Below are 15,796 nucleotides of genomic sequence, written 5' to 3'. Positions count from 1 at the left end.
GAGCCTGCTCTAGCAGGAGAGGCTGTGTAAACCATCCTGCTTCCATCTTTTCAAAAGGCAGAGGCCTTACAAATCTCCCAGGGAAGAGGTAGGTGTGGGGAGGCAGTTTGGCAGCAATGCTAAGACCAGTATGTCCTTTCCTGCAGGCTGGGTAAAGATCCTGAGAAGTGAAGACACAGAGTTCTGGCCTGGCTAGAAACAACTTCATTCCAATGCCACAAACATTACCGAACACGCATGATGCATGACGCTTACTGCAGAGAACATGAGGAAATGAAGATAAAGACCTAGTTCTTACCTAAAAGAAGAATGGAATCTTTGCCAGACCAAAGCCAACTCACGATTTAGAACCTGACTCAGCAAAGTTTTCCCTTCTCTGTAGTCTCACTGGACCTTACAGTTTATATATATCTCTATATATCCACACACATACGTGCATGCTAAGTTCTGAGAGATTGTTTATTTATCCATTCAACAAACATTCCTCAAGTGCCAACTATGCCCTTAGCACTGTTGGAGGCAGTTTGGATTTAGCAGTGGACAAAATAGACAAAAGTCTTAACTGGAAACTTTGAATCTGGCTGCCTACATAGCCACCTCCCCCTCTGAACTGCAAACCTCTCTAGAGTAGGGACCAAGTGTGTTTGATATCTCCAGTACTTGGCAGAGTGAGTATTTGGCAAGAAAAGAGAAGAGGAAATGAGGGCAGGTCGGAAGGCAAATGCTTGTGGAAATGCTGACAAAATATGGCAGAACGAGGTATTATTTCAAATGAGGGAATCGACAAATATCACGCACAAAGGGGAAGAGGAGAGATCAAGAATCCCAGACAGAGAGGTGCCTACAACTGTATTACACAGCACATCAGCCCAAGGAAATCGTTTCTCAAGTTCTTATTCGGGGCATGTCGGATATCACATTCTAATAATATCTTCATCAGAGCAAATTGGATTAGGACAGAAGGCAGGAAGGCTTATGCCACCAGCTCCTAAAACCCCAAAAAAATAAGACCTATGAGAAACACAGCTACAGTTTAACACGTCTAATAACCATCACTTTCCCAGGCATCCAACACTGCCATTTATAGATAATTTATGGAACTGCCATAGGCTTTGGACACAGAGTAAAACACATAAAATACTTCCTCCAAGAGCATACAATCTATTTGGGGAGCCAGGACAGTGTCATGAAAAGATAAAATACAGAAAGCCACAAACATTTGCCCCCTAATAGGGGGTTATTTTGTAAGGTCTGTAAAGGTAATAAACCTATTGGTTTTGACTAAAATGTCACTGCAAGATCCATCGTACAATAACTTTCTATGGCATTTACTTCAATGCTTACCCCATACACTACATAGATGTGTAGTGAATATTTGTTAAAAGAATAAATGAACATGATGTTTCAGAATAAATAGTAAAGAACAGTTAGAATGCAGTTTAAAAAATAAAACATAGCACTTCAGAGTATAATTTATTAAAAGGCATTAAAAGGAAATATACAAGAGCCCTTGAAATACTCTAAAGACTTCTACAACTTTGATCAAGAATTGTGGAAAGAATATCAACGAATCAGAACTCACAATTCAAACCATGAGCTCCTCTCTGAGACTTGCTTCTGTAATCTGTAAAAGAAGAGGATTGGACTTGAGCTATAAAATGATCTCATTTTGTGAATTACTGTACAGGTCATCTGGGAACATGGGCCCAACCAAAGGCATAAAATGAGTGAGCAGGTCCAGCTCCACAAGGTCTGAGCTTCTCAGAAGGGCAAGACATCACCCTTGTTGCAAGAGCATTGCCAAAAATCACACTGATGCATACAGACGCCCCCTCTATCAGAGCCTAGGCATCAGAATTTTGTTTCAAGTATTATTCATTACTCTTCAACTATCTAATACATAAGCTTCCTATGCACCATATTTTAAAAAAATAAACATCCCTAGATAGAAGAACGTTACTAATCCTTCTAGTCACCAGAACTTCATAAGGCCTATTACATCCACCTAGAAATAAATGACATTGTACCATAGCTGCCCTCCAAATAATGAAGGCCCCAAATGAGCAGTATTACTGTCTATACTTTCAGTAGTCTGCTTTCCTGCTCTTGGATCGTTTTGGGGTCTGGTTGTGTGCCTCATTATTAGGGCTGTGGCTGAGAAAATAAAACATAGCTTGGCTCATTCTTCTCATTATTACTTTCTTAAGAAAGAACAAGCTGTGGGCTCATGATTCTCAATTTTGACTGCATATTAGAGAGTTATTAAAAATACTATCAGGTCCCACTCACAGAGTTTCTGACTCAATTGGTCAAGAGTATGGTCTGAACACTGGGAATTTTTTAAACACTCCTGGTGATTCCAATGTGCAGCAAAAGTTGAGGACCACTAAGTTAGGCCATCCTGAATGGTCTAAGCAAAATCTCTATAGAAAACATGGAGGTACAGTCCCAGAGAGAAGAAAATCTGGGCCTCAGCGCCTTCATCTGTAAGTTGTGGTCAAAAAAATAGCTATAACACTGTGTTGTTGAGAAGTTTACATGAGACCAGATCTCAAAGCAGACATCTGTTGATTTTGTCTGCCCAACATTCATTACTCCTGAGGATTCTCTTTCCTCACTTTCAAACCATGTAGTTGCTGAAATCTTGACCTCACTCCTACTCCAGGAAAGTATACCCGGCTTAAGCCAGTATTGCTACAGTCACTGATTGATCCAACAATGATCACCTGACCTACACCATCAAAGTCAGAGAGCATCGGCCAATATATAGGCTTTTGCTAGACCTGTTGGGAAAGAGTTATCTTGCTGCTTAGGCTGATTAACTACAACCTCATATAAGTCTGCAACTTCTGGAGTCATTTTGCCCCATGAAGAAGAATCCCAAGATCAAGAGAGATGTATCTTTGATGACATCAGCTAAGCACCTTGATCAGCCTGATAAATCCCTGGACTTTTCAGGTGTCTCAGCCAATAAATTCTATTTTGTGTCTGAGCTAGTTTGAGTTGGGTTTTACTAATACATGAGCAAAAAGAATCCTGACCAGAATTCACTTGACAACCTTTAAAGATGCTTGGATACCAGACCTGCTGGGATATCCAAGATTGGGGCCTCTATGATGGTTCTTTCCTGTTGTAACTTTACAGAACCAGACTCACTGGATCAATCTCAAACTCTTAGTCCCTTTGGACCTGACCAAGCACCATAGTATCCACATCATTTTCCTCCTGCTTTAGGGCTGAAGGAATTTGTGCTTTTCTTAAGTGCAAATTCAAATTGTAATTATACTTCAGAACTAGACCTGCCTGCTCCCTGACTACTGCAGCCTGTATCGAATCCTCCACATTCCCATCTGCCCCCAACACTCAGTCTACACCACCATTTTTTTTTAATAGCTAAGATGTACATTGTATTTAGCTGTATGGTTTATTTGTGTATATGTATTTGGTAGTGCCATCTTCACTGAAACTTTTGAAAGAAGGGACCATGGTTTTTTTTTTTTTTTTTCTAGTTTGGTGTTCTCCTAACACAATGCAAAGCAACTCAATCTTGCTAAACTTAAAGGATACAGTAAGTTAGGGGTAAATGCAGAAATGATTATGCAGCGCGTAATCCCAGTTTTAAAAAATTTCATAAGCATTTATTTCTAAGATGTGGGCTTGAGGATATTTTAGGTTCGTTCTTAAATTAGAAATTATTTTTTTCTGGAATAAAGCAAACATAAAACTTTGAGAGAAAAATCACAAATATAATATGTGGCTTCCCAGGACAGTGCCAATTTATGACTGTGGTCCCAGGGCAATGATTAATAGCACCTTTGTTATCTCTTAAAATTTCCCTGGGACTTCTGGTTTCTAGTCTGGTATGAGGTAGCTTAGAAGTTGTCACTCCGTCCTAAAAACAAATAAAAAACTAAGCAAACTGAAAATTCATAATTTTTCTTAGTCACAGGGCAAACCGCTGCCCCAGAATTAAAGAGACAGACAGGAGAATACAGAAAATCACAAGTAGAAGTTACTGGAGCAGAAACTCATGAGCTGAAACTTTTGCAGGAATCAGTGCTGGGGTAAGAAGTCTTGATATGTGCTTGACAAATTGCTAGAGGTTCAATGTGGACAAGTCTAGTAGTTAAAAACTCCAGAAAAGCAAGTGTCAAAGAGGCACCCACACTTTCATAAGTTTTACCTCAAGGAACTCTATCAAATTTTTGCAGTAAAGAAAAAAGAAAAAATTCCTCATCATTCAGCAGCTTGAGTGGAATAGGAACCATTTTTAAATACACCACAGCACACTGTTCTTCTTAACAAGACATGTTCTCAAGAGAAACTATTTTACCAGAGCTCAAGCTGCTGGGGTTTTATCAGAATCTAACTATCCTAGAAGAAAAGAAGTACCCAACTCCAGTCCCCATCACACCATCCTGTTTCTCCCAAGAGTGAAGGAAGAGAGAATGAGAGGCATTTGTAAAGTTCAGAGCTCAGGAACACAGGCTCACAAAAGGACTGAAACCTAATTAGAGAACTATAGAATGCTTCTTTTCACTCCATACCTTACCACTAAATCCATGACTACATCACTAAAGTCCTATTTACAGGATAAGGAGGGAGGAATTTGAATTATTCTGTTATTGTAAGTTGTTTGCACTACCTGTGAAACAGTATAGTGATAATTGAAAGTATACTTGGATTACTTATAAATGCCAACTCTAAGCAACCACTAAAAAATGAAGTATAATTGATATGCTAAGTAAGGAGAAATAATTGAATCCTAAAATGTTCAACTAAAACCACAGAAACCAGAAAAGAGTAGAAGACAAAATTGGAACAACAAATAAAGGCAAAAAATAGAAATCAGTAACAAATATGGTAGGTATTAATGTATCTGTATCAATACTCACTTTAAACTTTAATGGTTTAAATGCACAACTAAAAGATAGAGATTCTTGGAAACTGAAAGAAATTGAATGTATGTTCTCTTCAAGAAACCCCGTTTAAATATATATAAATTAAAATAAATTGGGTAGAGTAAGATATACCATGCTAACCCTAATTAAAAAGAAGCAGGAGTAACCATATTAATTTCAGACAGAGCAAACTTCAGAGCAAGGAAAATTATCAGAGATAAAGAGAGGCATTAGATAATGATGAAGTCAATTCTCCAAGAAGATATAACAATCCTTAACATGTTTACAACTAGCAACAGTGCATCAAAATATGTGAAGCAAACACTGATAGAATTTCAAGGAGAAATAAATGCATCCACTGTGGTGGTTGAAGACTTCAGCATCCTCTATCAGAAATAGGCAGCTCTAACAAGTTAAAAACCAGTGAGGACATGGTTGAACTCAACACCACCATTAATTGACTGTATGTAATAAACATCTTTAGACTATTTCTTCCAACAACAGCAGAATACACATTCTTCTCAGTTTACTGAAATAGACCACATTCTGAACCATGAAACACATGCCTTCCTTAACAAATACAAAGGAAGAGAAATCATACAGTGTCCACTCTCAGATCACATGGAATTAAACTAAAAACCAAATCCCAGAATAGAAAGATAGCTGGAAAATCCCAGAATACTTAGAGACTAAATAACATACTTTTAAATAACACATGGATCTAAGAAATCTCACAAGAAATCTTTAAATATTTTAAACTGAATGAAAATGAAAAGACAACTTATCAAAATTTGTGAGATACAGCAAAAGAAGTGCTTAGAGGGAAATTTATACCATTTAATGCATATATTAGAAGAAAGATATAAAATCAATAATCCAAGCTTCCACTTTAGGAAGTAAGAAAAAGAACAAATTAAATTTAAAATAAGAAGAACAAAAGAAATAATAGAATTTAGAGGAGCAATCAATAAAATTGAAAACATAAAATTAATAGAGAAAAAGTGAAACCAAAAGCTAGTTCTTTGAAAAGATCATAAAGTTGATAAGCCTCTAGCCAAGATAATTTAAAATAAAGAGAGAACATGAATTATTAACACAGAAATGAAAGAAAACATCACTATAAGTCCCATGAACATTAAAATGATAATTTAAAAATACTATGAACAACTCTATGCTAATAACCTAGATGAAACAAAACTAATAACCTAGACAAAATGGAAAAATTCCATGAAGACACAATCTGACAAAACTCACACAAGAAGAAATCAAATCAATAATTAATAACCTTCCAAAACAGAAAACAATAGGCCCATATGAGTTTACTGTAAGCACAACCAAACATTTTAAAAAGAATTATACCAATTCTCTACAATTTCTTTCAGAAGGTGGAAGCAGAAAGAATACTTTCTAATTGATGTGATGAGGTCAGCATTACCCTAACACCAAAACCAAAGATGATGAATTATTTTATCTTAAAAATGCTATAAAGGAAGGGCTGTGGTAGTAGTCTGGACTGGCCATCAAGGGGTGCACAGACCCTTTAAAAGTAATAACAAAACCAACTTCGCTTGCTTTATTATCCCCAGTGAGCAAGCAATGCTAATCAACATCAGTAACAATTTTTGCCTTCCTAGCTGTATGGACTGCTTCCATCACAAATGATACATATTCCCATTCCCTAGATAAATAATAAAACTCATACTGGTTTGGATGTATTCTTCCAGAAGATTTCCCTATGCATAAATGAATCATAATCTACATCAGTTAAATGCTGTCTGCATCTTAAAATCAATATATGATCAAACAGGCCTATGCTTAAACATCCCCCTCATAATGTGAATTCGAAGAATCCAAAAACAAATCAGAAGTTTTATCCCAAACTTGTAAATTATTATCATTTTATTAAAACTTTAATAGCAAAATTATTAAAAATTGGCATCAGAGTACAGGAACAATGTTCTCAGCACTGGCATCTGTTGCACTGTTCTTGAAGCCACTGCATTCAAGCCACACTAAGCAGATGCTCGTTTGCAGTTGATGTCTGGGAAAAGCATGTTATTTGGAGATCTACTGGGGATTTTTTCCCGTAAAACTTCCTGTTTTTCTTCATTTTCTTTATATTCTTTCTGGCGTTTGGTATGAAAATAATGTAATATAAATATTGGTCATTTGGTAATTTTCCTTGTCTTAAAAATTTGAGCTGATGTAGTTGACATTCCCACCATAACAAATGGTCATAGAGTGTGAAGGATTCAAAAGTAGAACTTTTTCTTGAAAATTAATAGTCTAGGTGGAAGTAAATAACTATAAATAAAATCCAGTTCAAAAAGATACCTTTCTGTAACATCACAAGTGCTAATATACTATGCTAAACTTTTCTGTGAAGAAAAAGTAAGAAAATATTTCAGGTTTTGTAGGCCAGATCGTCTCCAGGACAAATAGGCTACTCAATTTTGCCCTTGCAAAAGCAGCCACAGAAAATATCTAAACAATCAAGTGTGGGTACAGAACCACCTAGGACTTCTGTGGGTGCTGCACACTTTGGCTTTACAGGATCCTCTCACAATAAAATGAATGAAAAATATTATTCACTTTCTACTGCTATTTCTTTTAATTTCTTTTGCCTTATCACGTTTCATTTTTTATTTCCCTTTCATTAATCATTAACTTTATGTGTCTGTGTGTATATATACATATTATTTTACTAGTTTACCCTAAGTGTGTGTGTATGTGTGTGTGTGTGTTGTGTGTATGTGTGTGCATATATACATAATATCTATATGTAAAATTTTACTGATTTACCCTAAGTAAAAATTTGAGACATATATGGAGAGAGGGAGGGAGAGAGGGAGGGAGGGAGGAGAGAGAGAGAGAGAGAGAGAGAGAGAGAGAGAGAGAGAGAGATATCAAATTTTTACTCAGGGTAAATGAGTAAAATAATTTATAAATAAAACATTTTAACTTATATTTCCAAATTTATCAACTTAACAAATAAAATAATATCGATAACTCCCACCTATGAAAGATAAAATTAGTCTGCTTAACATTTCCTTTCTCTTCTTTTTTTGTTTGCATTTTATAGGAGCAAAAGAAATCTCTCAATCTATTATCATGAAATTATCTTTTAAACTTCAGCAATTTTTATACTGTAGCTCTTCTTTCAAGAAGTGTAATTCTTGCTTTGTGATTATATACCACAGTTATTTCAAGTTTATTTTTAAGTTTAAATTGAATTAATGTGCAATACCAGTTTGTACGTATTCCACGTTCTTAATTTTGATTCCTCTTTTTGCCATCTAAAGCAATCCAGATCAGCACCACCGGGTAGAAACACAATGCAAACTGTGTACGGAATTTTAAATTTTTTGGTAGCACATCAACAAAAGTAAAAAAAAAAAAGATGAAATTAATTGAAAATATTTTTTACTTAATCCAATATATCTAAAGTATTACAGTTTCATTGCATAACCAATATAAAAGTTATTGAGATATTTTCCTTTCCCCCCCCCCATACTAAGTCCTCAGAATCTGCTGTGTATTTTAATGCTATAGCACATCTCAACTCAGTCTAGCCACATTTCAAATGGTCAGTAGCCAATATGGTGAGTGGCTACCATACTGGATAGCACAGCCATAGATCATGGAACACAAAATGACAATATTCTTGAGGTCCTTAGCCCATGGCTTTCCATCCCAGAGTCCCAGGCTAAAGCGATCAATGTCTCAGCCTATCATAGTTCTTAAAAGCACACCAGCTGGGAAGCTGTGAGCTAGACGACTCCTCAAGGAGTACTTCCAGGAAGTAGCTCTTTTAGGAAGTAGTTAACTAAGAATGTGTACATGAATTACCTGAGCATCTTATTAAAATGTAGTCTTGATTCAGCAGCTCTGGAATGAGCTCTAAGTTCTGCATATTTAATAGGCCCCTAGAAAATGTTGGTCCTCAAAAAACACTTTAATTAGGAGGGATTGGATTCTACGTAATGAGGTTTTGCATACCCAATAATGTATCTGACATTTTTTCAACTTGCTGTCTAGATCAATCTAAATCACTGCTGTACAATAGAAATATAACGCAAGCCACATACAGAATGTGGCTATAGAAATCTTGGATCCCATGCATTTCCTTTTCCCTTTAAGGTCCTTATATTAATTGGAATCTACTTTCATTCTCTTCTGGAATCTGATGTTGCTGAGTTAATTTATGCAGCTAGCATAATTTATTTTTTCTTTTCCTGCTTGGATATTTTCTCATTTATCCTTAAATATCGCGATGCTAATCTATCTTCTTTCCTTCCTTCCTTCCCTCCCTCCCTCCCTTTTTCCTTCCTTCCTTTCTTCCTTTCCCTTTCTTTCTCTTTTTCTTTCTTCTTTTCCTTTCTTTCTTTTTCACTTTACTTGTTTTCTCACTTTTCTTGCTTTCTCTCCTTCTCTCTCTTTTCTTCCCTCATCCAGAACATGGTGAGACTTTTGATCTGTCAATTCAGATGTCGTTTTACTATGGAAAGGCTTTCATCTAATTCTACATTTCTTTAATTAAAAGATGCATATTTTTTCACATTTTAATCTTTTTCACACTATAAATATAAGTGATACATTCATTTAATATGGTATTCTTCTATTCCTCTAAAATTAATTTTTATATCAGTGGTGCATCTTGAAATTAATGATAGTTTGAGAGCAAATAAATAAATGTTTTATATTTATTTTCAGTTCCTTTTTTTCAGAAATTTTACTTAGCCCTTTGCTGTTTTTCTGTTGTCTATTTTTCATTATTATTATACTTTCTTACCACTTAACTTTCTTTGTCCTTGTAGTCTGCATTCTATGTGATTTTTTTTTCCCCAAAGCTGTCCTCTAAATCAAAACTCTATTTTTCACAAGATTTACTTATCTGCTGCTTCTAATTTAGGTTTTCGTTTTGTAATGGTTTTATTTTCCTTCTGGACTCTTCTTGGCTTTGCTTCTCATTCTCTTGCATTTCTTTGAGCTCTTGATTTACAGAACTGTGTTGTCTAATGCCTCAAGTTTGGAGTTTTGTTGGCTGAAACAATTCTTGATCTTTATTTTGCATGTAACAAATGCTTCTTTTCTTTGTGTAATTATTTTTGCGTAAGACTCATACTGGTCCTGTTGGGTTTTCTGTGTAGTCTTTGGATATGTGTTTGTGGGAGGAATAAAGTTGAGGAGAGACATATCCAAAAGGAAGTGTTCCTATGTATTTCATATTCATGTTCTTGGCTATTTTGTAGTTTATTGCTATTGAAAATAGAAATGTTCCTCTCATTATACTTCTAACTGCTCATTGCTACTTCATAAAAAAGCTTTCCATTTTTTTCTGGATGTATTTTGTAGTCTGCTCTCTTAATTAACATTATGTTTCATAATTTCCACTTGATTCTCTTATTTATAGTCTACCTGGAACAGCAAGAACTTATATGTTTCTTATTATGTTCCATTCACCATACTTTGCTTTTTTATCTTTACCAACTTCTCTGTGAGGCAAGTACTATTAGTTAATTTCACATAAGAAAGCGATATCAACCACCCTACCCTACCCAAGCTAGTAGTGAAATGCTGATTTGAACCAAGGTAGATGGGCTCTTAAATCATTACCCTGCTGTTTGCAAAGTTTGATTATGTTATTTCCTTCTGTCCAAATAATTTTTGGAAAATAATATCACAATGGTTAAAATGAAGTGCATAAAGTTATCTTCCCTATCTCACTTCTACAACTTGGCCCTTTTCTACTAAGGAAATGCACTAGTTGTCAGAAGAACTAAGGTCTACGGTAGCTCTGTACTAACTGGGCATGTGGTCTTTGGCAAGTGTTATCATTCTGAGCCTCAACTTGGTCATGAATGAAATAGTAATAAACACATCTACCTTTTCTTACAAATTCTCAAGATTACTGTGGGATTGAAATATAGTCATTTACGTAAACTGCTTTAAGATCTAGATAGATCATTTTTATTCTAATTTCACACCCAAAGTACTTCTCAAACAATCCAGTTGCCAAGAAGCTTGTTATTATCACTTTCTCTCTACAATCTGCCAGTCTCCAGCATACACACTCTACTACCTGCTATCCACAAACATCGCCACTTCCCATTTTCCAAAGAACCATTCTTGTCCTGCATCCACGTTGCAGATTTCTAGTTGCCTGCTCAACATTCTAATACTCCCGATTCTCCCTTCTATTTTAACAGAACTCCTGTGTTGATTGATGAGGCAGTGTACTCAGCTATAATAACATCTCCAAAGCTCCTTTGTAGCTAAGGTTAGCCAGTGAGACATATGCAGGAGATGGGTGACCCAGCAGGAAAGTGGATATTTTTGCACCATCCCCATTCCTTCTTACTATATGAAATACAGATATAACATCTAGAGCTCCAACTGCCATCTTGGGATTATAAGACAATCTTACAAATAGGATCCCCATGACAAAAAGGTAAAAAGGTAGAATAGAAAGGTAGAAAGAAGCCTGGGCTACTAATAACCATGTGCTGCCTACCTGTGGACTTGTTTTACACAAGGAAAATATTAGCGTATGACTTGTTTAAGCCAGTTTTGAGGTCTGCTATTACTTGCAGCTGAATATAATCATAACTCACATAATCTAAAGATATTTAACATGCACAAGAATACACATGTAAGGCACTTAGCAATATTCATATGTAAATAAATAATTGGTGATTAAAATATAAGAAAATTATAAATTAGATTATCTATTAATTAAAAAGATACTGCAATACTCTTCTTAGGCAATGTTTTTATGTATCCTAGATTATTACATTATTATTTACTTAGATTTTTGACCGTTTCCTGGTTATTAAACAAAACACTGGCCTAGGTGATTAGCTACAAAATTACAATAATCATAACTACTAGAATACATTTAATACATACTATGTGCAAAGCATTTTACATAATAATTTCTAATTCTCACTTCAGTTCTCTAAGTTAGCTATACAGTAATTATACCCAAACCACAGATGAAGAAACTAAGGCTCAAAGAGTTAGCATACCTTGCTCAAGGGCTTGCAGTCTCTAAAAAGATGGTATTCTTCCATTGCACTACACTGCCTTTCTAAAGCTCTAATTCCATTATTCCATTCTTTTCATTTTTCCTATTATTTTCCAAAATAATAATTAATTAATCAGGTGACTTATTTTATCTTAAGAGAGAAGGTTTGAGGTGTCACCTGAGACAATCAAATAATGTGGAACATTACATTGGCCTTTCAGAGACCAACTCTTGAGTTACAGTATCATCCCAAAGAGTGGCTTGATGGATGAGAACTCAAAGAGGGAGTATTAGAATATTGGGTAGGGCAACTAGAAATCTGCAACATGAATACAGGACAAGAATGGTTCCTTGAACTTAAACAAATTTACAAGAAAAAAACAAACAGCTCCATCAAAAAGCAGTCTAAGGATATGAACAGACAATTCTCAAAAGAAGACATTTATGTGGCCAAAAAACAGGTGAATAAAAAGCTCATCATCACTGATCATTAGAGAAATGCAAATCAAAATCACAATGAGATACCATCTCACGCCAATTAGAATGGCGATCATTAAAAAGTCAGGAAACAACAGATGCTGGAGAGGATGTGGAGAAATAGGAACACTGTTACACTGTTGGTGGGAGTGTAAATTAGTTCGACCACTGTGGAAGACAGTGTGGCAATTCCTCAAGAATCTAGAACCAGAAATGCCATTTGACTCAGTAATCTCATTACTGGGTATATACCCAAAGGATTATAAATCATTCTGCTATAAAGACTCATGCACATGTATGTTTATTACAGCATTATTCACAATAGCAAAGACTTAGAATCAACTCAAATGCCCATCAATGATAGACTGGATAAGGAAAATGTGGCATGTATACACCACGGAATACTATGCGGCCGTGAAAAAGAATGAGTTCATGTTCATGTTTGCAGATGTGCTTTTATAGCTAAGTACATTGCCTCATCAAAGGAGTTCACGTCCTTTGCAGGGACATGGATAAAGCTGGAATCCATCATCCTCAGCAAATTAACACAGGAAAAGAAAACCAAACACCGCCTAAGTGGGAGTTGAACAATGAGAACACATCGACACAGGGAGGGGAACCTCACACACTGGGGCCTGCCAGGGAGATGGGGGGAAAGGGAAGGAGAGCATTAGGACAAATACCTAAAGTATGTGGGGCTTAAAATCTAGATGATGGGATTATAGGTGCAGCAAAACACCGTGGCACATGCATACCTACGTTACAAACCTGCACGTTCAGCACTTGTATCCCGGAACTTAAAGTAAACTTTAAAAAAAGTAAGAATGGTTCCTTGGAGAATGGCAAGTGGCAATCGTTGAGGGTAGTGGATTGCATGTGTGTTACAGGGAATAGGCCGTCGGAATTTAGGGTCATACCACAAAGCACCAGGGATTGACAGGGTGACAAAAATGTTTGCAGCTGGCACCGCACCACCAGCCAGCCCTTCCTCATAAAGTAGGCATGCATCTCATTTTCTCTTAGGTCCCAACTTTGCTCAGTGTCCAACTCTTCTTCCTTTGCACTTGCCCAGGGTACACTGGATCTGAGATCCTACAAGATTGACAGGGGCATCATCAGAGCAAACTGTAATACTGCAATACGAAGAAAAGCACACATTCCCAACGAATTTGTGCCCTCCACTGTCAGACCTAGAGGATTCTGGGTCTATGTTCCAGGGTTGAAATTTCTTCCCTTTCGGAAGGTGATTTGAAATTCAGGGAGGAAAAAATCACAACATGAAATATCATCAAACAAGACATATGTTGTCAGCCTTACACTTCATCATAGATGGATGCTAAGCATATGCTCGTCGAATACTTACGAACAATTTCTGCATGTAGCTATGATCCAAGATGGGGAAATATTTACAGTGGCAAACTTTATTTTCATGGGTTCATAGCATTGCTAGCAGTGGCTCCCAATTTTACTGACATTTCCAAAGTTGTTTTCAAACAGAGAGGTTATTAGCTTTTGAAATATGTGAAAAAGCCTTTTAGATGTTTTAACTTAAGACATACGTACATAATTAAATATAAAATCATGGAATTGAATGTTTTCTATGCTTTAACATATTAGTAATAGTTCAATATCTATAACTACACAGGGATCTCCAGGGACCTCCAGGGACCTATTTTAAGATAATGTTAACAAGTACCCTATCAAAACCTTACATCCTGTACCCCCATCCACTGAAGAAAAGGAAAAACTGAGAAATATCTGCAAATCAATTTGCTCCAGAGTCTCCAAATAAGTCAGTAGTGGATTTAGACTTCATATTTAAGTTAAGCCACTGAAAGGAGAATAACACAAAACCATTCATAAAGCCTTCATCATCAAAGAGTAATGGCTCAGGTTCTCAGCGGTGATGAAGAGCCTGCCTCATCTGAAGGAGCTATTTAGAAACTTGGGAATTATCTTCTCTATTTTAATTAATATGAAACCTCAAGATTCCTACTTATTCTATTTGTAAATTGTAGCACTCTAAACTTAAATAGAAAAAATGGGGGGAGGGAAGTCTTGCAGTGTGAATTTTTCTTAAAGATTTTTTTTTTCAGAATTCACAAAGTAAATATATCTCTTCCCAGATACCTAGCGCGACACCCTGAGTTAACAACAACGCTTAATTTCAGAACAAGCAGTCGAATGCCAAAAAAAAAAAAAAAAAACCAAAACCAAAAACAAAAAAAACAAAAAACAAACAAAAAAAAACACATGTGACTTATAAAGCACTACATCAACTTATGAAGATTCTGGTAAAAGAAATAACATGCTACCAGTTTGGGGATCTTGAGAGTACAAAACTCCCTCGAGCACTTTGAAAGAACCGTACCTGGAGACTTGCACACAGTACAAACTCAGAAATATTTGTCGAAGCTCTGAGTGCTGTTCTCAGGAAATCTCAAACATCACAGTTTAGTTTGGAACAGAATAGAATTCCCACAAACCATGAGTGTTTAAAAGTTCTTTTTATACCCGAATACACCCCAGTATCTAATGCCTTTGGCACATTGCCTACACACCCATTGCTGTTTATTTGGGGGTTCCTGCATTGGGGTTAGGGGCTCAAATGTAGGACTAAATGACCTCTAAGACAGTGGTTCTCTAACTTGAGCTGCATCCGAAACCCACGGAGGATTTGTTAAAATACACATTCCTTATCCACATTCCCAGAGACTCTGGTTTGGCAGCGTTTGGGTGGGGTCTGCAAATCTGCATTTCTAACGAGTTTCTAGGGGAAGGCGATGCTAATCAGTCCTTGCACCACACTACCGGCAGCACTGCTCTAAGGTCCTTTCGAATTCGGAGTCTATCCTTTCAGAACCTGTCTCAACCATCCGTAAAACGCCTGCAAGTCCAGATCTGGGGCCGTCAACAGGTGCAAATCCCCAGAAAGATGATTTCCTCTTCTCACATCTGCTTCCCTGACGTTTCCTCCCCGCCTGCCTCAAGCCCCACGTCCCCGCACCCCATACTCACCCAGCTCTCCCGGGGTCAGGGGACACTGAGGACCCTGGAAACCGCCCCCAGCTCTCCAGAGGGGGCTGCCCCGAGCGCCTGGAAGGAGCGCGCGCCGGAAACCCTGGTCCGCGTGGCCCGCCGCAGGTGGGGGCCCCGAGCGAGCGCCGCGTGCACTGCGAGGCTCTTTTAAGCCGGCGCTGACCCGTGCCGGGGGCCTGGCTCTTTCCTGGGGCTTTTAATTCTTCACAGGTTTCAATGTGAGTGTCCAGAGACGCTCCAGCTGTTTGTTGGCTTTGTTTCAGAGAAGCCGCCGGAGGCCAAATAAACTTGGGAAGTCAAAATTTCTCAGAAACCAAGGGCAATCTTTGCTGGCAACGGAGCTGCGGTCACT

General features: G+C 37.1%; 1 protein-coding gene across 1 annotated transcript in view; it reads right to left on the bottom strand.

Moving 5' to 3' along the window:
• The window catches only part of COL6A5 (collagen type VI alpha 5 chain), a 116,771-nt gene extending 101,193 nt beyond the window's left edge, over positions 1 to 15,578 (bottom strand). Inside the window, exon 1 of the mRNA XM_010335823.3 lies at positions 15,424 to 15,578. The gene's annotated coding sequence lies outside the window, so the exon portion shown is untranslated. The remainder of the gene's footprint in view (positions 1 to 15,423) is intronic.
• Positions 15,579 to 15,796: the final 218 nt, after the last annotated feature.

Source organism: Saimiri boliviensis, chromosome 9, assembly GCF_048565385.1.
Source record: "Saimiri boliviensis isolate mSaiBol1 chromosome 9, mSaiBol1.pri, whole genome shotgun sequence".
Classification (NCBI taxonomy): domain Eukaryota; kingdom Metazoa; phylum Chordata; class Mammalia; order Primates; family Cebidae; genus Saimiri; species Saimiri boliviensis.
Note: the sequence above shows the minus strand (reverse complement) of the source record. Positions and strands in the feature narration are given on the sequence as shown.